This window comes from Rhinatrema bivittatum, chromosome 8 (assembly GCF_901001135.1).
Source record: "Rhinatrema bivittatum chromosome 8, aRhiBiv1.1, whole genome shotgun sequence".
Taxonomy (NCBI): Eukaryota; Metazoa; Chordata; class Amphibia; order Gymnophiona; family Rhinatrematidae; genus Rhinatrema; species Rhinatrema bivittatum.
In genome coordinates this window covers 104,135,553-104,149,353 of record NC_042622.1, presented here as the reverse complement: position 1 = coordinate 104,149,353, position 13,801 = coordinate 104,135,553, and positions in this window count along the sequence as shown.

The window sequence follows — 13,801 nt, the reverse complement described above, 5'->3', positions numbered from 1 at the left end:
CTAGCGCCTCTTTTTCGACAGGAGCGGCGGTTGTCAGCGGGTTTGACAGCCGACACTCAATTTTGTCAGTGTCAGCTCTCAAGCCCGCTGACAGCCACAGGTTCGGAAACCGGACACAGGCAAAATTGAGCGTCCGGTTTTCAACCTGCGAGCCACGAGCCTATTTAAATTTTTTTTTTTTTATTTTTTTTTACTTTTTTTAACTTTCATGACCTCCGACTTAATATCGCCATGATATAAGTCAGAGGGTGCACAAAAAGCAGTTTTTACTGCTTTTCTGTGCACTTCCCCGGTGCCGGCAGAAATTAACGCCTACCTTTGGGTAGGTGCTAATTTATTAAAGTAAAATGTGTAGCTTGGCTGAACATTTTACTTACTGAATTGCACGGGAATATCTAAAAGGGCCATCTACCTGCATTTGCATGTTGCGGGCGCTATTAGGTTCGGGGGGGGGGGGGTTGGACGCACATTTTCAACGCGCTATTACCCCTTACTGAATAAGGGGTAAAGCTAGCACGTCCAAAACACGCGTCCAATTGCAGGTTAACAGTGCGCTTTGCCAGACTGCACTGTACTGTATCGGCCTGAAAGTTAGGAGCATCCAGGGTTGTTTCTGCTTCCTGAATAACTACCATTTCTCCTTCTTCCTCCTCAACCAATCCTCCTCCTCGGAAGTTTGGGGTACTGTGTTGCACCCATCTCTTGTTCTTCATGCGCCAATTCTTGTTCCCGATTTCCCTCACTGGAGAGTGCCTCCTCTTTAGGAGCAGCTTCTCTCAAGGGAGATGGCAGAGACCAATCAGCAACAGTTACATCAGCTGTTCCTCTTAAGTGTCCCTTCTGATTTCCCAGAGTTTCCCCCTCTTCTACAGGAGGGGTGACTTAAACCCTTCCCCTCCCTGAGGAGTCTCAGAACTTTCCTCCTGTTCCACCCCTTCCTCTGTTACATCTCCCAGGGGTTGTCTTGCAGCGGAAAGGTTGTTATCAGAGATAGGTGTAATACTTTCTGAGTTTCATGTTTAGCTGCGGATGACGCAGTGGCCTTCTCTTCGAGGCCATTTGCAGCAGCGATGGGAGTTCTCTGAGGACTAGGAGCAGCCAGAGTTCTTTCCTCCTGGGTCTCTGGAGCAGAAGGTGTCACTCCCTCCCTGTCCAGAAGGGGTGACCCTGCAATAATATTATATGTCCTTGGGGGAACTGACTGTACTCTGAGTCTTCTTAGGGTCAGTGATGACTGCTTTATTTGTTCTACATATAAATATCATTCTTCTTTCTTGTATTTCCTGGGGAAGGGGCTGTTTAGAGGCCTCTTCCTACAGCCGTTCTCTCTCTCTTCTGGAAGTGGCAGAGCAGACAGCATGAGGATGAGGAGAGGGGACAGAGACAATATGGGAGGAAAAGGGAGATAGACATATGGGAAGCACGGTAGGATTGAGATATGGGAGGGGAGGGGAGGGGGGAACATGGAGGGAGGGGAATGGATCACAGGGTCTCTTGCTCAGTCCAGCCGACAGCTGCAGCGGACTCAAGGCAATCTCTGCCTGAAGCAAAGGATGAAATGCCCCCCCCCCCTCCCCCTCAATGGCCCGGTGCAAGTGAAATCACCGAGGGCCAGGGCAGGAGGAAGGCAATGGAGGGTGAAGTGACTTGCCCAAGGTCACAAGGAATGGCAATAGGATTTGTATCCTGGCTTCCCTTGTTTGCAGCCCATTGCTCTAACCACTCAGTTTTTGGGCCTGTTATTTATTTGTTCTCACTCTTCAGCATCCGTATTAAGGTGGGCGCCGGAGAAATATTTAATGGGGCGGGATGGCCTTTGGCTGTCCCACCTCCTGGGTCTAGAAATAGGACTTCTCCATTCCCTACTGCCTGCCTCCAACCCTTCTCCAGGATCTACCCTTCTAATATATACACCTATACACACACACACACACTCTCTCTCATATATATACACCCACCCACCACCCTCTTATACACACACACACACACACAGAGGTACACCCCACCTCCCTCTTATACATATCCACACATCCACATACCCTCTCATACAGACACTCCGATCCTCCCTATCATACAGACACACACCCTTTCATAAAGACATTCATCCATACCACCCTTCCACTCATACACCCACCCACCCACCCACCCTTTCATATATACACACACATACTCACCCCCACCCTCTCATATGCATACACACACCCTCTCATACCCACTCATAAAATATCTCTCACACACAGGCACGTCTCTTTCACATACTCATTTTAGTCCTTTTCTCTGACTGCACAGTAAGGCATTTTTTGCCACTGGCTGCAGGGGAACGCTGGCGACACCAAAGCCCCTTTCCTGCCTCCGGCTGCAGGGGAATACACTGGCTGGCAGCAATGCAGTGACTTTTCTTTGGCCCCTGAATCATCCTTTTGCTGGCGGGGAGTGGGAATTCCACCAGCATATCACAGTTCCATGCCGCTGAGACCTACTGTTTGCTGGCAGGGAGTGGGTACCTTATTTTATTTATTTTATTTTATTTTGAACTTTTACATACCGACGTTCAGGTACACAATTACATATCAATCGGTTTACAGTGAAACGTATATAGCATTACAGCTTTACAGAGAACAAGGGTTACAAAGAACTTGAATTCAGTAAAATAAATACAGGAGATATAAATACAAGATGCTAGCATCTGATGCCAAAAACTATCAACAACATTTAGCTGGATATAAAGAAGCAAACAGATTCTTTAACAAAAAAGGGTGAGGGAAAGGGTGAGCAATTAAACCCAAAACAATTGAACCGAGACAATTAGACCGGATAATGAAGAAACGATGATAAATATGATAACATGTAGTATATAAAGAAGCATATTTTGAAAAAAAGGGGGTAAGTCTAGATCAGAGTTCAATCCTGAGACCAGTCCTGACCTGCGAGAAGGCGTGAAAGAGATCGTTCATCTGTTAGGGAAAACAGATAGAGTTGCTAGGCTAGACCGGTCATGATCGAGGGAGATGAATCATCTGATTAGGGAAATGCTTGCTCGAATAGCCAAGTTTTGGGCTTTTTTTTTTTTGAAAGATAATGGGCATGGTTCTTGCCTGAGATCAGGGGGAGAGCATTCCATTGTGGAGGACTGGCTATCGATAGTGTGCTTTTCCTTAAAGAGGATTTGGCTGGGGGGGGGGGGCGTAAAGAATGCCTTTGTAGGCAGATCTAACTGGTCTAAGGGGCTTGTGGAGACGCAGTGGGATATTTAGATCCAGCAGAGTGAGATTGTGGATGGCTTTGTGAATAATCGAGAGGACTTTATAGAGAATCTAAATTTAATGGATAGCCAATGAAGGTTCCGGAGTATGGGTGTAAAATGCTCTCTTTTGTTGGAATTGGTCAGAATCCTTGCGGTGGCATTCTGTAACATCTGCAGGGGTTTAATTGTGTTTGAAGGGAGTCTGAGAAGGAGAGAGTTGCAGTAGTCGATTTTAGAAAAAATGATGGATTGAAGAACTGTGCGGTAGTCTTGAAAGTGGAGGAGTGGTTTCAGCCTTTTTAGGACTTGTAATTTGAAGAAGCAATCCTTTGTGGTGTTATTGACAAATTTTTTTAGGTTTAGGTGGTTGTCCAGGATGACTCCAAGGTCTCTTACATGGGAGGAGAAATTTGATTGAGATGTGGGAGGAATGTTGATTACTCCATTGTTGTCATCCTGTGAAATGAAGAGGAGTTCTGTCTTATTAGTGTTAAGGACTAAGTTGAGGCTGGTGAGAAGATGGTTGATTGACTGAAGGCAGCTATTCCAGAAACCGAGGGTTTTTGGGAGAGATTCCAAAATTGGGATGAGTATTTGCACGTCATCAGCGTATATATAGTGCGTTAACTTCAGATTTGCAAGTAGATGGCAGAGCGGGAGAAGGTAAATGTTGAAAAGAGTTGGGGAGAGGGATGAACCCTGAGGGACTCCCAGGGTGGAGCTGACAGGGTGGGATTCTTTATTGTTGATTTTGACCTTATAAGACCTGTTGTTGAGGAATGGCTTGAACCAAGAGAGTGCAGTCCCAGTGATGCCTATGTTGACTAGAAGATCTACGAATATTGAGTGGTTCACCATGTCGAAGACAGTGGAAATATCTAGTAGAGCGAGGAGATAAGGTTGTCTTTTCTCCATGCTCAGGAGGATGGTGTCTGAAAGTGAAATTAAAAGGGATTCTGTATTTAATGCCTTGCGGAAACTGAATTGAGCTGGGGCTAGGATTTTATTGTCGTCAAGGTATTCTGTAAGTTGCTTGTTGACAATTGTTTCCAAGAGTTTAGCGATGAACGGTAAGTTCACTATAGGGCAGAAGTTGGCAGGATCAGCTGATGACAAGTTCGGTTTTTTTCAACAGAGGTTTAGGAATGGCGAGCTTTAGAGAGTCTGGAACTAGACCTTGTACTAGAGAGCAGTTTATGATTTCAGCAATGGGCTTAGCAATGGTTTTAGGGATGGATAAGAGTAAATTTGATGGAATCAGGTCCGATGAGTGAGAGGATGGTTTGAGTTTCTTGAGCAAGGTTTCTATCTCTAAGGAAGATGTGGGTTCAAAAGATTCTGGACTCATGTTATATTGTATCGAAGAGGTGTAAGGGGGAGGGGACTGACCCTTGTTAGAGATAAGCAGGGATTTCAGGTTGGTGATTTTTTTCTGGATGTAAGTGGCAAGTTCTGAAGCTTTACTTAATGCTTGATCATCCGGAATAGCTGGAGGTGACGGTTTGGTGAGGGCCGAGACGTAAGAAAACAGAGCTTTAGAGTCAAAGCTGAAGTGATGGATTTTACGAGCGAAAAAATCTCTCTTAGTTCGGAGGATAGAGATCCTTTAACAGTGCATGAGGGATTTGTAGGCAGCCTGAGTCGTTGAGGAAGGGTTTTTCTGCCATCTGTGTTCTTTACTTATTAGTTCTTGCTTGAGAGTTTTCAGTTCTGCGGTGAACCAAGGTTTTCTGTTGTCTGGGTTAGAATGTAGAACTTTCGGAGTAATGGGGCAAGTTTGATCTGCAAATTTATTCGTGATCTTGAACCATGAGGTGGTAGCCGCGACTGCATCTGAAAGATCAAAATGGACTAGTTCTTTGGATAGATGGGTGCTGAGATTGTCCATAGAACATGGTTTCCTAATTTGGATTGTGGTTTTAGTGAATGATTGGGGAGAGGGTTTGTTGATCTCCAAAGACATAGTGATCATCCTGTGGTCCGACCAAGGGATGGAGGAGCAAATAGGCAAGGAGGAAAGAGTGACTCCTTTATTTAAGAAAATTAGGTCCAATGTGTGTCCAGCTTTGTGCGTAGGGCTGTTGATGATTTGTTTAAATCCCATGTAACTAAGCGTGGAGAGAAACGTTTAGCAATTGGCGGATTGAGGAGTAGCATCGACGTGAAGATTGAAGTCTCCCAGGATTATAGCGGGGGCATCGGTGTTGATATATTTGGCAATGCGTTCAATAATAGGAGAGGGGTCTGATTCTAAGAGTCCCAGAGGTGCGTACGTTAGACAAATTTGAAGGTGTGTATATATGAAGATGGAGAATTCGAGATTTTATGTTGCGTTTGTGTGTTGAAGGGTTAGTCTTAGCTCATTTTTTGCGACGAGAAGTAAACCGCCGCCTCTTTTTTTCAGTCTGGGGATTGAGAATACATCATATATATGTATAGGAAGTTGGTTGGTTAAAGCTGTGTCAACTGGTTTTAGCCATGTTTTGGTGATTGCACAAATGTCAGGTTTGGCATCCAATAGGTAATCATTAATGATGTGTTTTTTTTTGTGAGAGATTGTGCATTAAAAAGAGTTAAAGAGAAAAGCGAGAGACCCAGAAGTTGTGTGAATGGAGAGATCATGATAGGAATCAGTCTTTTTTGTTGGATGGTGGGAATGGAAGAGGTTTTAGAGTGGTTTCTGAAGTGGTTACTGATGATGGGTATGGAGAAGGTACGCATCCTTAGAAATTTAGGTAATTTGAAGGTTGAGTGGGAGTGAGGGATCTAGATGAGACCAAATAGGGGAGGAAAGTGGAAGATACAGGCCTGAATTGAGAGGGCCGGATGCTAGATGAGGGCCCAAGTCCAGCAGCAACCTGAGTCCATTCCAAAGGAGTTGCACGAAGGGGTGCACAAAGGGGCAGGCCCCTTTGTCACGCTCCTTCGGCATGAGACGCCCATCGCGTGACACCGGGAGGAAGGCTGGGGCTTAAATCCCAGGTAGTCCCAGCTGATGAGGTCACCGAAGCGCCCTGCCCCGGATTGGATGGTGAGTTGGAAGAGAGGAGGGGCGCGTGACCCGGAGGATCGACGAGCAAAGAAGAGTTGCCTTGTGGTCGGTGGGGGAGCCCGTCGGAGGTAAGTGCGGTTTTGGATGGCCTTACCCCGATGGGCTTTCAGCGCCGACTGTGCAGGCCCAGACTCCCACCTCGCTCCTCGACCATCTGTGTGTCCGTCGAGTCCGGGGATCGCCAGGAATAAGGATGCCGGGAGGAAGGCTGGGATTTAAATCCCAGGTAGTTGCCGGCTGATGAGGTCACTGAAACGCCCTGCCCAGGATTGGATGGTGAGTTGGAAGAGAGGAGGGGCACATGACCCGGAGGATGGACGAGCAAAGAAGAGTTGCCTTGTGGTCGGCGGGGTTTTTATGCCAGGTTTTTATGTCAGGTTTTCATGCCAGCAACATGCTGGCATGAAAACCTGCCAGCATGTCGCTGCTGCACACCACCAGCACTGCAGGTTTTCCTGCCGCCAGAGTTTGCCTCAATGAAGGGTGAGGTGGCCGAGGCAGGTTTCAGGGGACAATTTTAGTGCCTCAAAATCTTGCCACCTGAAGCAACTGCCTCACTCACACTTATTATAGAACCGCCCCTTGCTGCAGCTGTCAAAAATTGCTTTATATGCTGTACTTTTCCCACTCAGGTCTCACTCTGGACCCATGCCTTGTCCTGCAGTAACTTGGAATTTAATTGATGTTAAACAAAAATGAATAACTTACTGCAGTGAACCCCCTCCCCTTTCTGTCCATGCCTGTATTCCTTTCCTGGCCCTTTCCCTTCCCAACATCCCCTGCCCTGAGCCCAGTCTTCCCCCCTGCCTATTATCTCACTACTCCCCTCAGGCTTGTTGTTGGGTTACCCAGTGCCCTGGACAATGTAGGTAATATGACTGGGGGAGGGGAAAGCAGTCAGTGTTTCCTTGGATGACATGACCTGCCAGCTGAGCTAGCAGTCACAGAGGGGCTAAGGAATGATTGTTCCACTACAATGGTGGTAATCAGCACTGGTGGCCAGCCCCCTGATGAGGTGCTTTAGTGCCTGCCGCCCGGCCTGGCACATTGACAGCCCTGATTCTCCCCTCTTTTCCCCCCTTCCCTGCCCAGCATGCTTCTGACCTTTTGAGATCATGTGTGAAAGAGAGAGGGAGCATGTATGAGTGAGCGTGTTTGTGTGTGACAGAATGTATATGTATGAGAGAAGAGTAGAGGAAAAAGGTTTGTGCCACCCACCACCACCCCCTAGTAATCCACGAGATAAGAAATGGGGAGCAACTGAGTGGCAGGGGGCCTCTTAGAATATACCAACATAAGATATGCCACACTGGGTCAGACCAAGGGTCCATCAAGCCCAGTATCCTCTTTCCAACAGTGGCTAATAGGGGTGTGAATCGTGTGATCGATCGTCTTAACGATCGATTTCGGCTTGGGGGGGGGAGGAAAATCTGATTGTCGTGTTTTTGTTTTGTTTTTTTAATCGTTAAAAATCGTAAATCGGGGGAGGGCGGGAAAACCGGCACACAAAAAAACCCCTAAAACCCACCCCAAACCTTTAAAACAAATCCCCCACCCTCCCAAACCCCCCCAAAATGTTTTTAATTACCTGGGGTCTCGGCGCGATCTCCCTCTCTCTCTGGCCACGGCTGCATTAAGAGCAATGGCGCCGGTGGCCCTTTGCCCTTATCATGTGACAGGGCAAAGGTAGCGCCGGCGCCATTTTGGTTCCTGGCTCCTGACGTCACGCATGCAGGAGATCGCTCCCGGACCCCCGCTGGACCCCAGAGACTTTTGACCAGCTTGGGGGGGCGTGACGTCAGGAGCCAGGAACCAAAATGGCGCCGGCGCTACCTTTGCCCTGTCACATGATAAGGGCAAAGGGCCACCGGCGCCATTGCTCTTAACGCAACTGTGGCCAGAGAGAGAGAGGGAGATCGCGCCAGGACCCCTCCACTGGACCCCAGGTAATTTAAAACATTTGGAGGGGGTTCGGGAGGGTGGGGGATTTGTTTTAAAGGTTTGGGGTGGGTTTTAGGGTTTTTTTGGTGTGCCGGTTTTCCCGCGCCCTATTTAACGATACAATACAAATGCCCCTGACGATAAATCGGGGGCATTTGTATTGTATCGTGCACTCTAACGATTTTGGATGATTTTAAAATTATCTGACGATAATTTTAATCGTTCAAAAACGATTCACATCCCTAGTGGCTAATCCAAGTCACAAGTACCTGGCAAATACCCAAACATTAAATAAATCACAAGCTGCTATTCCTTAATAATTAATAGCAGTTTATGGATTTTTCCTCTAGGAACTTATCCAAACATTTTTTAAACCCAGCTACATTAATAGCTGTAACCACATCCTCTGGCAATGAATTCCAGAGCTTAACAATGTGCTGAGTGAAAAAGAATTTTCTTTGATTTGTTTTAAATGAGCTACTTGCTAACTTCATGGAGTGTCCGCTAGTCCTTCTATTATCTGAGAGAGTAAATAACCAATTTACTTTAACTTGTTGAAGTCCTTTCATGATTTTGTAGACCTCTATCATATCCCCCCTCAGTCATCTCTTCTCCAAACTGAATAGCCCTAACTTCTTTAGCCTTTCCTCAAAGGACAGCAGTTCCATGCCACTTATTATTTTGGTCACCCTTCTCTGCACTTTCTCAGTGTAACTATATCTTTTTTGAGATGCAGCAACCAGAATTGCACACGGTATTCAAGATGCAGTCTCACCATGGAGTGATAAAGAGGCATTATGACATCCATCCTTTTATTTGTCATTCCCTTCTTAATAATTCCTAACATTCTCTTTGCTTTTTTGATCACCACAGCACACTGAGCTGACAATTTCAATGTATTACCAATATCCACTATGAGGCCTAGATCTCATTCCTGGGGGATAACTCCTAAGATAGAACCTATATGTATCACTTTGCATTTGTCCACATTAAATTTCTTCTGCCATTTGGAAGCCCAATCTTCCAGTCTTGCAAGGTCCTCCTGCAATTTATTACAATCCGCTTGAGATTTAACTACTCTGCATAATTTTGTGTCATCCGCAAATTTGATCACCTCGCTCATCGTACCCCTTTCCAGATTATTTATCAATATATTTAAAAGCACTGGTCCAAGTACAGATCCCTGAGGCACTCCACTGTTTACCTTTTTTCACTATGAAAACAGACCATTTGATCCTACTCTATCTGTTCCTGTCTTTTAACCAGCTTGCAATCCACAAAAGGACATTGCCTCCTATCCCATGGCTTTTTATTTTTCTTAGAAGCCTCTCATGCAGGCCTGTCGAACACCTTCTGAAAATCCAAATTCACCACATCTACGGGTTCTCCATTATCCACATGTTTATTCACCCCTTCAAAAAAATGTGGGAGATTTGTGAGGCAAGACATCCCTTGGGTAAATCCATGTTGGCTGGGTACCATTAAACTATGTCTATCTAAATGTTTGTGATTTTATTGTTTAAAACAGTTTCCACGATTTTTCCCAGCACTGAATTCACCAGTCTATAGATTCCTGTATCACTCCTGGAGCCCTTTTTAAATATCAGGTTTACATTGGCCATCTTCCAATCTTCAGGTACAATAGATTATTTTAATGATAGGTTACATATTAACTGAAATAGATCTGAAATTTCATTTTTTACACCTGGGGTGTATACCATCCAGTCCAGGTGATTTATTACTCTTCAGTTTGTCAATCTGGCCTACCACATCTTCCAGGTTCACCATGATTTGGTTCAGTTCATCTGAATCATCTCTCTTGAAAACCGTCTTCGGAATGGGTATCTCCCCAACATCCTCTTCAGTAAACACCGAAGCAAAGAAATTTTTAAATCTTTTCACAAATGCCTTATTTTCCCTAAATGCCCCTTTAACCCTTCGATCATCTAACAGTCCAACTGACTCCCTCGCAGGCTTTCTGCTTTGGATATATTTTAAAATATGCAGAGGGTTTGTTAATCAATGCAGCATGCATTTTTCATTGCAGCGTACTCTCTTTCCCACTGAAGCTTCAAAGACCACCTACATCCTGTCGTTCTTACAAGGACGAGCCCTGGCCTGGGCTTCACCATTATGGGAATGTGAAGATCCTATCCTGAATGACCTACCAGGATTTCTCAAACTTTTTAAGTCTGTGTTTGATGACCCAAATCGCCACACTATTGCTGAATCTGCCTTGCTCAACCTTCAGCAAGGTAACAAGCCACTTACAGACTTTGCTATTGAATTTAAGACTCTAACATCCAAACTACATTAGGACACTGGATGCTTATGTGCCATATTCATGGAGGGTCTCAACTCTCGCTTAAAGGACGTACTAGTGGCTCGTGATTTGCCTGATACCCTTGAGTCCCAGATGGAATTGGCGAGGAGAATTGACCGCCGTATCTGCGATCGTACTCAGGAGGCTAAGAATCCACAAAAATCCATGGTGGGGGCTAACTGTCCTAAACCTATGCCTATTGCTTCCAGCTTACCGTCTGCACCCTTAGAGGAGGAAGAGCTTATGCAACTAGGCCGAAGCCATTTGACCTCTAAGGAGAGATGTTATCACAAGTATATGGGGTTGTGCAGGTATTGTGGCCAATTGGGCCACACAGTCCAAACCTGGCATATTTGTCCGGGAAACTGACGGGCCTGGGATCTGCAGGAGGACGTCTCCTTGGCCTCACCTCTTCTACTCCTCCATTATCATTACCAGTATCTCTGCTCTGCGGAGGTCTCGAATTTCAGACTCTCGCTCTCATCGACTCCGGTGACGGAAGTAATTTTATTCTGAAGGACTTGGTTGAACTTCTACGGATTCCTACCACACCAATAGCTAAGCCTCTGCTATTATCCTCTATCCATGGAGAACCACTTCCTGGAGAGGTTTCATTGGCCACCCAGGCGATTGGCCTGCATACTGGAGCTCTACACTCAGAATCCAGGTTAAAGCACCATTAAGCTTTTAACCCGTACGCTCCACGGTAACACTTTATATTTATTCCTGCCTCATCTTCTTTCCAGCTTGTTGCAAGCTTCCAAGTTCTCCTTCCCTGTTGATTGTAATTTTTGACTTATTCCACCTATTGTTTATCTTTCGTTTACTTGAATTGTTACTCCAGTTATACCCTTGTTAAATGTAAACCGATCCGATATGGTTATTTACTATGATGGTCGGTATAAAAAACGGTTAAATAAATAAATAAAATAAAATCTATTTCTTTTCTAGTATTGGAAAAAGCCATGCATCCGGAGTTATTGGGGCTGCTGTGGCTTCAAGACCATTTGCCACAATTTAATTGGGCTACCTTGGAAGTGTCCCGGTGCGGATCAGACTGTCATGGTCGGTGTCTTGCGGAAGTTTCACCACTCATCTGCATGCCCACTACCCCATCTTTACCTGGCTTACCTCCAAAATATGCCTCCTTCCAGGATGTTTTCTCAAAGCAAGTAGCTGATGTCCTTCCACCACACAGGGAGTTCGACTGTGCCATAAATCTGTAGCCAAATTCAGAACCTCCGAAAGGTAGAGTTTACCCTTTTTCATTAGCTTTGACTAAAGCTATGTCTACCTACATACAAATAACTCTACATAAATGATTTATCAGACCTTCCAAGTCTCCTGTAGGTGCAGGCTTCTTTTTCGTAGGGAAGAAGGATGGCACCTTACGCCCCTGCATCAACTACTGGGGTCTGAATGAGATTACCATCAAGGACAGGTACCCCCTGCCCTTAATTTATGAACTGTTTGATAGGCTCCAAGGAGCCAAACTATTCTCCAAATTAGACCTAAAAGGAGCTTACAACTTGGTGAGTATTCGAGAAGGAGATGAATGGAAGACTGCTTTTAACACTCGTGATGGACACTTTGAATACCTCGTCATGCCCTTCGGCTTAAGTACCGCACCTGCAGTCTTTCAAAATATGATGAACGACATCTTAAGGGACTTACTTTATCAATGCGTAGTAGTATATCTCAATGATACACTGATCTTTTCTCAAGATCTGCAAAGTCATCAGGAGGATGTTAAGAAAGTCCTAAGACGCCTGCGTAAGTACCACCTTTACGCAAAGCTTTAAAAGTGCAAATTCCACAAAGAAGCTGTACCCTTCCTGGGATACATTGTTTCTAAAAAGGGTTTTCAACTGGACCCCAAGAAACTTGAGAGAATCTGGGACTGGCCTGAACCCTCAGGCCTGAAGGCATTGCATCACTTCTTGGGATTCACCAATTACTACCGATCCTTTATTAAAAACTATTCATCATTGACAGTCCCTCTAACTGCTATGACCAAGAAGGGGGCCAACCCTGCCAATTGGTTTCCAGAAGCCATGTCAGCCTTCCTGATGCTCAAAGAAGCTTTTCAAAAGTAGCCGTGTCTCCGCCACCCTGACCCACACCGTCCTTTCATCGTTGAGGTCGACGCATCTCTGACATTGTTGTGGGGGCGGTTCTAAGTCAGTATAGCGAATCCAATGTGCTCCATCCTTGCTCCTTCTTTTCTAGGCGATTCTTGCCTGCTGAGAGAAATTATAGGATTGGAGACAAGGAGCTTCTCGCAATCAAGCTGGATTTTGAAGAGTGGTGTCCTTGGCTAGAAGGTGCACAACACCAAATAGTAGTGGACACCGATCACAAGAATCTAGAGTACCTTCAACATGCTCAACGACTCAACCACCGTGAAACAAGATGGTCTCTGTTTTTCAACAGATTTGACTTCCTTCTAAAGTATCGGTCGGGAGAGAAGAACACTTGGGCTGATGCCCTATCACGATCCTTCTCACCTCCGGATGTGCCGGATGAATCCCATCATATCATTGATCCCAAAAGAGTGGTCCTCGCAACCACCCACACGGTACCTTCCGGGAAGACGGTGGTGGCCAGAAGTTTAAGGAAGAAACAGTTGAAGTGGGCACACGATTCCCATCTGGAAGGCCTTCCAGGACAGAGTCGTACCCTAGCTATGTTGCAAAGATACTATTGGTGGCCAAGCATGAAGAAAGATGTACAAGCGCACATGGGTTCCTGCGCTGTCTGTGCTAAGCAAAAGCCACCACCTGGGCACCCTTGGGGCCTATTACAGCCTTTACCATCACCGGATGAACCATGGACCCATATCGCTACCGATTTCGTAGTGGACCTGCCATCATCCAACAGTAATAACACCATATGGGTTACGGTCGACCATTTCTCTAAAATGGCACATTTTGTAGCTCTACCAAGATTACCCTCTGCTAATGAGTTAGCAAAACTCTTCATTAAACACATCTTCCGTCTTCATGGGATGCCTCAACATATTCTATCTGACAGGAGAATGCAATTTACTGCAAAATTTTGGAGAGCATTATGTCAAAAATTTGACATTGCCTTGGAATTAACCTCTGCCTACCATCCTCAGTCTAATGGCCAGACTGAGAGGATGAATAGAACGCTGAAACAATTTCTGCAATCATATGTCAACTCGAGACAGAACGACTGGGCTGAATTACTGCCTTGGGCAGAATTTGCCATCAATTCG